The following is an 11,605-nucleotide window of genomic DNA, read 5'->3' on the forward strand; positions in this document are numbered from 1 at the left end:
GCCTCTCTTCCTTCGTGCCGAGCTTGTGATTATGGTGTCCAGTGTGTTAGCTCTTTGGTGTGGTCTCTCGCTTGAAGGTTCCGTGCTTCGATGTTCTCTCTTTTGGTTGAAACTGTCTTTTCTTGAGCTCACGGTACTACCGCGGCCTGCCATGGTACTACCGCAAAGGGGGGGACGCGCGGTACTTCCGCACTCAGCACGGAAGTAAGTTTTTACTGCTGCCTGGGGGAGCGGTACTAAGGCCTCGGTGCGGTACTTCCGCCCGGGCGGTACTACCGCAATGACGTGCGGTACTACCGCGTGAGGAGAACACGGTACTTCCGCACCCAGCGCGGCAGTAATTTTTTACTGCCGCCTGGGGGAGCGGTACTTCCGCCCTTGGCGGTAGTACCGCGATGACGTGCGGTACTACCGTGCGGTCGAGGGCGCGTGGGGGGTTAAACACGGGCAGGGGGAGTTCTAACTCCCCCATACCCATTCGTCTCTCTCCCCACTCCGTCTCTCTCCCTCTCTCGCTCAAGAACGGCGCCGGAGGTCCTCGCTGGATCTCCATCTCCGACCACTCTCCTCGGATTCGTACCGGTGGGATTGTTCCCCACCACTCCCTCTTGCCATGGAACAAGGTTTCTCCCCAATCCCTCCATTTTTCTTGTTCGTCTTGTTGCTTTTAGGTTTTGGGGAGATGCAAGTTGTTCTTGAGATTTTAGGCCAAATCTATGCAAGAGTAGGACGTAGGAGAGTAGTATTGTGTAGTTATGGTACTTGCTATAGTTGTCCCGTGATGGATTTGATCGACCGTAGTACCGCGTGTTGACACGGTTGTGCTCAGATCTCCGTGGCCGTTTCAGATCTGCAACCGTGCGGAACTACCGCTCTTTAGGTGCGGTACTACCGCACGTCCAATACTACCGCCCTGCTGGTGCGGTACTACCGCGTCTACGGTACTACCGCTCCTTGGAGCTGTACTACCGCTCATGGCGCAACACACGATACTACCGTTGTCTCAAATCCCTCTTGTGGCACTTCTCACGTGCCATGTCTACTTGTTTCACCTGCTTTGCATTGATCCTTCTCGCGTTTCGTGCGTGTTTGTTTTGTGGTGTGTGTTTTAGGTGGTGGCTCAGGTGCTCCGGCTCGCCGCTCCAATCCAAGCCGTGACATGGGATCCAAGCGTATGCACAACACAGAGGCAACAGAGGGCTCCAATGCCCCCCCAACGCAGAACCAAGACCACCGCCACCAAAGAGAAGGAACCCGCCAAGGGTATGGATGAGATACCGCTTGCTGAGTTCATCTCTCGGAGGAAGATCAATCCATATGGAAATCCTCGTGCCAACTTTCGAGGGAATGAGCTATTCTGGACCAAGCAGCAGAATCTCATTTATCTGGATGTCATCAAGGCCAAGCAAAACACCTATGTGGAGGTGAAGTGGATCAACATGCATCACATGCGGAAAGAGGCGCACCGGGAATACTTTGGTGAGGCTTTAGACCTAGTGGAGCAATTTGGCATTGAGCATATCATCTCATTCCACAAAGACTATGATCCTGAGATCCTTGCTCAGTTCTTTGCCTCAGTGCATTTTCATCCCAATGAGGAAAGGACCATGACTTGGATGACCAATGGTCGGCAGCTGACTGCTACTTGGAAGGAATTCATGACTTTACTTGGGGTTCCGGATGAGGGGCTCGCCACACCCCAAGGTGTTCGCCCTCATGCCAATCCCGAGTCTGCCAACAAGAACAAGCTTATGCCCTTCTATGTGGAGAAGAAGCTCTCCAATGGCAAGTCATCTTGGGTACTCAACTCCTTTCTTGACATCATGCACCGGATCTTCCGCAACACTCTCTTCCCACGCATTGGGGACAAGGACAAGGTGCATGCCTATCTTGTGGATATGATGCTCCTGTGTGAAGATGCTCGCAACTCTCAGACACTACCACTTGATGTCTCACATATCATGTGGCATGAGCTTCGGTTTGCGGTCTACAACCGCAAGGTCCCCATCTATGGACCTTATCTGTTTCAGTTGATCTCGGCTACTTGGGAGTGGGTCTACCCTCACGATGAGTTTGAGGCCCCTGGTTGGATCCGGCATGAGCCCATCAACCTCCGTATCAAGCCTTAGTGGGCCAACACTACCTCTCGTGCTGATACTGCGGCTGCCATGGACGTGGATGCAAATGAAGATGAGGAGGAGGCAGCAGACGAGGACAGCTCTAAGGGTTACATCCCTCCCACCTTTGAGCCTTCTTGGGCCAAGCGACTGAAGAACAAGATGAAGGTTTTGTTCTGTATGCAGGCAAAGGGGCAGTACCAGACCCATGTGGCTTCCAAGGAGACTCGCCGCCGCGACAAGCGGATTTTCAGGACCTTTGGCGAGAACATATCTAGCGGGTCAGAGGTGCACATCACCCCAGAGGCAGAATGGATGCGCAAGCAGGGTTATCGGTCGACCGAGTCTGAGGAGGAGTCCGTCCCAGCTGCAGAGTCTGACGGGGAGAGTGCAAGTGACTACTCCGCTTGAGCCACCACTATTGCTGTAGGTGTCCTCTCTGCCTTTTTGGCGTCTCGATGCCAAAGGGGGAGAGAGTGTAGGATTTTCGAGTTGTGTCGTGTTTGGGTCAGTTGAAATTCGTTTATTTCGTTTGCTTTGGTTTGCTTTGGTTTGTGCTCATGAGACCTACTATCATATGGTGTAAGACATATGCACTCTATCGTACCGTAGTGAGCTTATTCTATCTTGTGCTTATTACATTATGCTCCTGTCTATCTTGCTTAGCTTTAGCCTTATTGCAAGATTTGCCATGTCTATAAAATATAGGGGGAGTGTTGATCCTAGTATGTGTGCCGTGCAGTCCAAAGCACTCATCGAGATAGCACACATCTAGGGGGAGCCCGTCTATATTTTAGAGACTTGGGGTTTGCCCTTGCTCTTTGCGTTATACCCTCGTGCAAATCCCGTGTTGTCATCAATCCACCAAAAAGGGGGAGATTGTAAGGGCATTTTTATCCCTTAGTTAGTTTTGGTGATTGATGACAATGCTTTTGCGGACTAATCATGTGCATCGAATATTTCAGATATATTGACTAGGCACAATATGATTTGGTTCCCCTTGAAGGCTATGGAAGACGGTGTTTCTCTTTGTTTCTTTTTGGTGGTATTGAGTCGTAGGGAAGCCGTACTATTAAGAGGGGGTCCGCGTTGGAAAGGTTGGGTGGATCCTTCACGTACACATCTTCCTTTGCACCTCCTTTCCTCTAGCCTTTGGAGTATCCTATGTTTTCCTTGTCTATGCAAATATTGCTCTTGCTTGCTGAACTAGGGCGTGCCGTAGTACTGCTCCTTAGGTACCGCAGGACCTTGCGGTAGTACCGGCCACTGGTGCGGTAGTACCGCAAGGGCCCACGGTAGTACCGCTTCTAGTAAGCGGTAGTACCGTGGTATCTGACTTAGTTCCGCAAGTACGCGGCAGTAAGGGGTGGATGTAATTTTTTACATCCGCGCCTCGCACGGTAGTAACGCTGCTGGCTTACGGTACTACCGCGTCGGGTTTTTGCATCGAATCCAACTCTGCGGAAGTAGCCACAGATGTAATTTTTTAAATCCGTGCCTTCCCATCTCTGGACAGCCTCTGCCTTGCGGTAGTACCGCAAGGGGGAGCGGTAGTACCGCGCCAGCAGTACTACCGCCCTCTGCTTTAGTGCATTTTAGGCTGTTCTGGTCTCTGCTGCGTGGGCGGTAGTACCGCGGGGCCCTGCGGTAGTACCGCGCCTCAGGTACGGTAGTACCGCGTTGCGCAGGTTGAGTTGGTGGATAACGGTTGGATTTGTTCTTCCACTATATAAGGGGTGTCTTCCTCCTCTAGTTGACTATCTCTTCCACCTCCAAGCTCCATTGTTGCTCCAAGCTCCATTTTCGCCCGATCTCCTTCCCTAGCCAATCAAACTTGTTGATTCTCTAGGGATTGGTTGAGAAGGCCCCGATCTACACTTCCACCAAGAGAAATTTGAATCCCCCCACTAATCCCTTGTGGATCTTGTTACTCTTGGGTGTTTGAGCACCCTAGACGGTTGAGGTCACCGCGGAGCCATAGTCCATTGTGGTGAAGCTTCGTGGTATCATTGGGAGCCTCCAATTAAGTTGTGGAGATTGCCCCAACCTTGTTTGTAAAGGTTCGGTCGCCGCGTCCAAGGGCACCAATAGTGGAATCACAGCATCTCGCATTGTGTGAGGGCGTGAGGAGAATACGGTGGCCCTAGTGGCTTCTTGGGGAGCATTGTGCCTCCACACCGCTCCTACGGAGACGTACTTCCTCTCAAAGGGAAGGAACTTCGGTAACACATCCTCGTCTTCACCGGCTCCACTCTTGGTTATCTCATGCCTTTACTTATGCAAGCTTATTTGTGCTTTATCTCTTGCTTGCGTGTGTGCTTATTGTTGTTGCATCATATAGGTTGCTCACCTAGTTGCATATCTAGACAACCTACTTTGATGCAAAGTTTAAATTGGTAAAGAAAAGCTAAAAATTGTTAGTTGCCTATTCACCCCCCCCCCCCCCCCGCTCTAGTCAACTATATCGATCCTTTCAACACTCCACCCTACAGCACATGCGAGTGGCAACTATTCTATGTGATGATTTGGAATCTAATCTACAGGATCACCTTACCTCCGTGGCTTCGCAAGAGTTGGTTTCTCTATCGATGATTTTGCAAGATTTCATGCCCTCGGCCGACCAAGAACTCCGGTTCCTCCACGGTGGGAAGGCCTTCTCAACAAGGAATGCATATGTCATCCTTGCATGCGAGGACGAAGAGGACCTCAACGCCAAGCTCATCTTGGAAACTCGCGTCCCCACCAAGGTCAAGATCTTTGCTTGGCTCCTATTCAACGGAAGACTCAATTGCAGGGCCAACCTCTTCCACAAGAACATCTCCGACAGTTCCACCTGCCCAAGATGCAATGCACCCCTGGAAGACACGGGGCACGTCTTCCTGGACTGTCCCCTAGCGATCAGGGTTTGGAACTGGCTGGGACTACCCACGCCGCTGTCCATCGCCACTGTCTGGGAGACGAAGACACCTGGGCTCCCGCAACATCTACACCACTTGTCATCCTGATGATTCTCTGGAAAATCTGGGCAGTCATAAATCCCATGACCTTCCACGACATTGATACCCACTCTTCATCAACAATCTGATTAATGATCGCCGACCTAGACCTCTGGATACATTGTCTTCACAAGGCTGGCGACAAGGACTGTGCCCTCCTTTGGCAGGCATTCCTTTTCTCACGCGCCAGTATCCCAATGTAACCCCTTCCCTCATGTAATTATAACTCCTTGTAATCGGTTGCGGCCGCGTTACACTTTGAGCAATATATTCAGGTGGGGGAACTCCCCCCGGTGAGTTACTCAAAAAAATTATAGCACGACATAAAACTTATTATGAACTAATGAGATACGATAATAAACACGCTTTATTATTTGCCGCTAGAGCATATCTCCAACAGTCTCCCACTTGCACTAGAGTACAAATAATCTAGTTGCATTTGTTACTCATCATAACTTCTTATCATATAAGTGTTATTTCCCAGAATCGTGTGTTCTTTTGCAAATCGTTAATGTCACATTGTTTGACATTTATTTCATTATCAGAAGATAATGTTGAAGTATATATTTGGCGGTGGAGTGAGACTTTCTTTGGTCACGTGGACTTTCCCATAATCATGTAAACCGAAACACACTCAGGTAGAAGTCAAACTTCCTAAGCCAAACTATCATATTTTCCACTTCTGAAGTAGCTACATACTTCTATATCAATGTATATTTAATCGATAGTGCATTGTATGCAACTTCGATGTCTAACCATTTTTCTTTCAATTTGAGCCTTTCATTAGCATGAGATCTCCAATTTTACTGGTTTAGTGTTAAGACGTGTACTAGCGTAGTTCTTGAACCATGTGTGAAATTCTTTCTGAAGCTCTTTTTCAATGTTTGGCACCCGTTTTCTCTTGAACTCATCTCTGAACATTCTGTGAAATAAGATAAAACATATTAGTCAATAGATCACATATGTACAAGACAAATGCAACATACATAAGTTCAGAAGTGAGAACATATGCGATATATTTCTGATCTTGGCCACAATTGTTCAACACATACCACACCATTTGATCATATTCTTTTTTCTCATCTACGTATTTATATTCATATTCTGAAGTAAAATTTACTCCATGCCCAAAAACATCAACACCATATCGGAATAACCTACATTTCTCGGTGTATGATTAGATATGGTTTCGAAATCATCCATGTACTTGGAACAAAATGTGAGGCATTCATCGGCAAATTGAACCTTCTGGTCTTGCCCTATTCCTCACGTATCGCTTCAAAGTATACAACCTCCTTTCAACTGGGTACATCCACCAATATTGTACGGGACCTCGGAGCAATGCCTCTTCGGGTAAATGTACGGCAAGGTGCACCATCACATCAAAGAAAGCAGGGGGGAATTTTTCTCTAGCTTACACAAAATTACAGGGATTTCTTTCTTCATTTCAGCCAACACATCCCTGTTAACAGTGGCGGAGCTTGGTGGGGGCCAACCTGGGCCATGGCCCCCCAGCTCATATGAATTTTTTTGTATATACCTTAGTATTAGGCCTATTTATCCACCAAAAATCATTCAAAAGAAATTATGTTTGCCCCCCCCCCCCATGATTTCAGCTCAAGCTCCGCCACTGCCTGTTAAGAGTTTTGCTGCAAAGTTCCCTGAAAAACTTGCCTAACTCAGCTATTGCTTCATATACATCATTGTCCAGAAATCCTCTCATGCCAGCAGGTAAGATTCTTTGCAAAAGAATGTGACAATCATGTGTTTTTAGGCCTTGGATCTTGGTTCCATCAACACTTGTACATCTTGATACATTGGAAGCAAACCCATCTAGAAACTTTAACTCTCGTAAAAATTGACAAAATGCAATCACTCGTTCTTTAGACAAGGTATACCGGGCCGGAGGCATCATATATGAGTTTCCATCCTTCCTCAAATGCAACTCCTCTTTAATATTCAGATCTTGGAGATCAAGCCTTGCGTTAAGTGTGTCCTTCGTCTTCCCCTCCATGTTCAGAATTGTCCCAATGAGATTTTCACATATATTTTTCTCGATGTGCATGAAATCAAGATTATGTCTCAGCTTCAAATTCTCCAGTTCTGCTTGCAGCTCTTCCTTGGAGAATTTACCCGGCTCATCATTGCGTTCATGAAGACCAACAAATTCATTGTTTCTTCGCAAACGATGTCCCTTTGGAAGGAAACGATAATGCCCAATATAACCAATTTTGTTCCTTAGGTTGTACGAAAGAGGGTGTTTGTCACAATGAATACATGCAGCATAGCCTCTTGTGGTACACCCTGAAAGTGCGCTTAGAGGTGGGTAATCATGAATGCACCATAGAACTGCAGCATGAAGATCAAACATTTTTCCTTCACCAGCATCATATGTACACACACCGTTCCAAAGCTCAATTAAATCTTCTACAAGTGGCTGTAGAAAGACATCAAAGTGCTTGCCTGGTGATTTAGGACCTGGAATTAATAGAGCCACCATGAAATTTGACTGATCCATGCATGCCCAAGGTGGAAGGTTGTATGGCACAACAAATACAGGTCACATACTATAGTTTGTGTTAAAGTTTCCGAAAGGTTTGAACCCATCGGTGGCGATGCCAAGCCTGATGTTTCTGGCATCCTTAGCAAATTTCTTATATTTTTATCAAAGTGTTGCCACGCATCACCGTCAGCTGGATGACTCATTTCCTTCTCACCGGGCTCCCTATTTAGCTTGTGCCACTGTGCTTCTTCTGATGATTTTTTGGAAAGAAACATCCTCTTCAGCCTAGGCACCAATGGAAAATGTCTCAAAACTTTCTGTGGTATCTTCTTTCTAGCAGGGTCTTTCCACCTTGACATGCCACAAACTGGGCAATTGTCATGCTTGGCATATTGCTTTCTAAACAAAACAGAATTATTGATGCACACATGTATAGACTCATACCCAAGGCCTAATTCCTTTAGAAGATTCTTTGCTTCGGCATACGATTTTGGGAGTGTATTGGGTTAAGGGAATGCTTCAGCCAACAGCTTCAAAATATCAGTAAATGCACTATTTGTGATCCTATGGCATGACTTCAAATGAAGAAGCTTTACCACAAATGAGAACTTTCAAAACTTGGTACAACCATGATAAAGGTGCCTCTTTCCTCACATTCTCCAGAAAGGACTCATTCTCAGAAGGGTTTGCATCATTGTTACCATCTTCATTTTCATTTTCATTCTGATCTTGTTCTAGTGCTGTGCATAGGTCTCCAAACATCTCTTCAAATCGGTCATCAGCACAATTGTTACCATCCTCGGAGTCATGCACATCAACAGGATGTTCATAACATCTGCATTGAAGTCTTCTCCATGATATATCCAGCGGGTATATGTACTTTCCATGCCATTCGTCAATATGTGCTTGTTCACAATGGCCTGATGCCAGTATTTGTGATTAAGGCATTGTCTACATGGGCAGAGTATTTCTTCATCCTCGCTGAATTTTGCTTGAATGAAGTTCATACACTCTTTGACACCATCGATGTACTCCCGAGAGAACAGTGTGCCACAAATCCAACGTCTATCCATCTGCATTGCAGAAAAAAGACCAACTTAATCAAAGGTAAATAATCATTGAGGAAACATGTTTACTAGCATTTCCCAGGAAACATGCTGTGCAAAACATCAATTCCCTGCAAGATACATGACCTACAAAAACAACTTGCACACAGCAGAAAAAGCAAGTCCACTTATACTGTTACATAATGTACAAAATCACAACACAAACATATAGCAAAATTGACATGTTTATGAGTCTACTACCAGGTGCATCACTTGCATAACGTATAGAAAAATCACAACACAAACGTATAGCTAAATCGACATGTTTATGAGTCTACTACCAGGTGCATCACCTACAGGTTCAGAGGTCCAATACCAGGAACACACCGAACCACTGGAAATTGTTTTTTAATGGCACCACTTGAATCTGTAGTACCCAAAAAGACATTCAGCTCAACCAATTCAACTACAATGGAATAACAATACTAAGGATTAGAAATCTGTATGCTCAAGCATTCAAAAACAGAACAGATTCAATTCTTTTTGCCTGAGACGTACCTAGCTGCCGGCCGGCGTTGAGTCGGGGAACAACGGGGAGTGACTGCTGAAGAAATTGCGGGCGGTGGCTGGCTCGTACGCACAACAATGGTGGGCGGCCGTCGGCTCGTCGCCGCGGCAATGGGGGCCGGCGGCCGGCTCGTCGACAGTTGGGCACGGAAACCCCAGGCAGCGACGACTCCGACGGGATCTAGAAGATGGCGCCACAATTACCAACTCGCCGGATCTAAGCACCCTCGCCCGGGAAATCGACGGCGGCGGCGACCAGCGAGGGGATCGATTGAGCGGGTGTTTTTTTTGTTTCGGCGGCTTGAAGAATACTATAAGATCTTTTTTTCTTAAGTCGTGTTTGACTAATGCAACTGACATGTGGGTCAAACAAGGCGAGGCACGCCACATCAGCGGTAATCCATGACGGTATGTCTATTCTATATAAAATAAATACTAAGCCCGATTCGGCCCCGTTGTTCAATCCTTAACGATTTGTGTGACAGTTCCTGCACGGCCGTCATCGAGTTGTAGCCCTTCGTAGGCCCATCCGCGGCTTGCTAACCGGTGACGTTTTCCATGACTGTGTGCGAAGGGCCGTCATAGTCTGTGATAGAATCCCAGACTGTCATCAGAAATCCGTCACAGATAAGCAGGTTTCTTGTAGTGTTTTCATTTTATAATTTTTTTGAGCCAACTTTTCATGAAAAAACGATTTAAGGTTTGGATGACTCACAAGCAGTATACAACAAGTATGATACCTTCAGAGTCTTCAGAGCAAAATCTGAGACATGAAAATTAGTGAGGGCTTCCTCAGTTGGACATAAAAAAGGTACCTCACAAGAATGTGTACCAAATAATGTACTTACTGACCTATACCATAATTCCCATGTACTAATTTCTTCATATCAAGTAGTAGCAGTCATGTGGAAACTTCTTTTCACTTGGCAAACATGGAAAGTGTTTATAATCATGAAAGGTCAGAAAAGTGAGGACATCGTTTGTCTATTTTCAAATCTTACCGCTCCAGCTGTGGGTAAACTTAACCCTTATAATTGCAGATCATACATCAATTCGTTTCACATAATTTCCGTATCCCAATACAGTTGATTTGAAATGAATTAGTGAAAATTATGCGCAATTTGGAAGAACAAAATACAGTATGACTGATGGTCAAGGGAAGGAAACTAGAGAAACCATACCTTTGATCCTTGAACTGCATCAAACTGTCAATTCATGTTCCTCTAAAGATTCAACGTCGACGAGCCATCACTCCCAATACCTCGATATGCAAAGTAGCTTCAGAGGAACGAGGGGCGCTTAGGGCCTGTTTGGCAGCTCTCCAGCTGCCAGCTTCTCCAACTCCGTGGCTAGAGCCGAGCCAAACGGGGCAACTCCAAGAAGCTGAGAAGGAGAAGCTGGCAGCCCACCTGCGTGTAATTTTGCTGGTGTTGAGGAGCTGGACTTTTCCATCTCTCCAAAATCAGGGAAGCTGGAGTTCATACAAATTACAAGCCCCTTGCCACCGCCAAGTGAAGGCTAGCATACCGGTTCGCTATCTAATTCCCTCCCGGTCCCTTTCTGCGCTTGAGCTCGTTACCATTCCTTCAGCTAGCAGCCCAACAACTGCTGTCCACTGGGCCACAAAACAATAAATGGGCTTGAGCTGGAAAAGACGCACAAGAGTTGGAAGCTGCCGTGACGAACGAAACACAACTTCCAGTTATTTGTACGCAGGGTTGGGAGCTGGCTGTTGGCTGAGGATTTGAGGAGTTGGTGGCCGTGGGACGTTACCAAACAGGCCCTTAATCTTCTATGGCGGACAACCACCCCAGGTAGAATAAAGGGGCGGGATGGGGATCCCTGCCTACGTACAGGAGAGGGAGGAGAAGAAAAGATACGGCAGTCACATGGGCGATTTGAGCGGCGGCACACGATAGAAGACGGCGAACGGAGGAGAAGATGATGGGTACAGAATTCAGGTGCACTTCAAGGTCCGTTTCGCAAATTTACCCTCAGCCTCTCTCATATCTGCATCTCGTCCGTAGCTTTTAAATCTAATGGTCTAGAACCTTGTGGTGCACCTGGTGCATGAGTTGACCCGTTTCACTGGATATGTTCTGGGCGGTGGCGACGCACCAACCTAAATCGTCAGGTCAATCGCCACCAGGACGAGAGAAAAAAATGTTTGTTTCACATGAACAATTCATTCGTGCCTTTGATTGTAAAGCTAGCTCTAAAAAACCCAATAAATGGGTATGAAGAGGAAGGTGAGCTGTTAAATGCTAGTATATACCAAATCTATCTCTTTATAGTGGTAGAGATATAGTAACATTTAACTATCCACCTACTCCACAATTATCTCACCTACCCAGTCTTTTTTCTAGCTCACCAACC

At 46.5% G+C, this 11,605-nt stretch overlaps 1 long non-coding RNA gene across 1 annotated transcript; it reads right to left on the reverse strand.

The window, feature by feature from the left end:
• Positions 1-6,182: 6,182 nt before the first annotated feature.
• LOC120973632 (uncharacterized) lies at positions 6,183-10,753 on the reverse strand. The gene is made up of 2 exons (XR_012203166.1): positions 9,221-10,753; positions 6,183-8,689 (listed from the first exon to the last, which is right to left on the reverse strand). It is a non-coding gene; the product is annotated as an uncharacterized lncRNA (long non-coding RNA).
• Positions 10,754-11,605: the final 852 nt, after the last annotated feature.

This window comes from Aegilops tauschii, chromosome 2 (genome assembly GCF_002575655.3).
Source record: "Aegilops tauschii subsp. strangulata cultivar AL8/78 chromosome 2, Aet v6.0, whole genome shotgun sequence".
In the NCBI taxonomy this organism is placed as follows: domain Eukaryota; kingdom Viridiplantae; phylum Streptophyta; class Magnoliopsida; order Poales; family Poaceae; genus Aegilops; species Aegilops tauschii.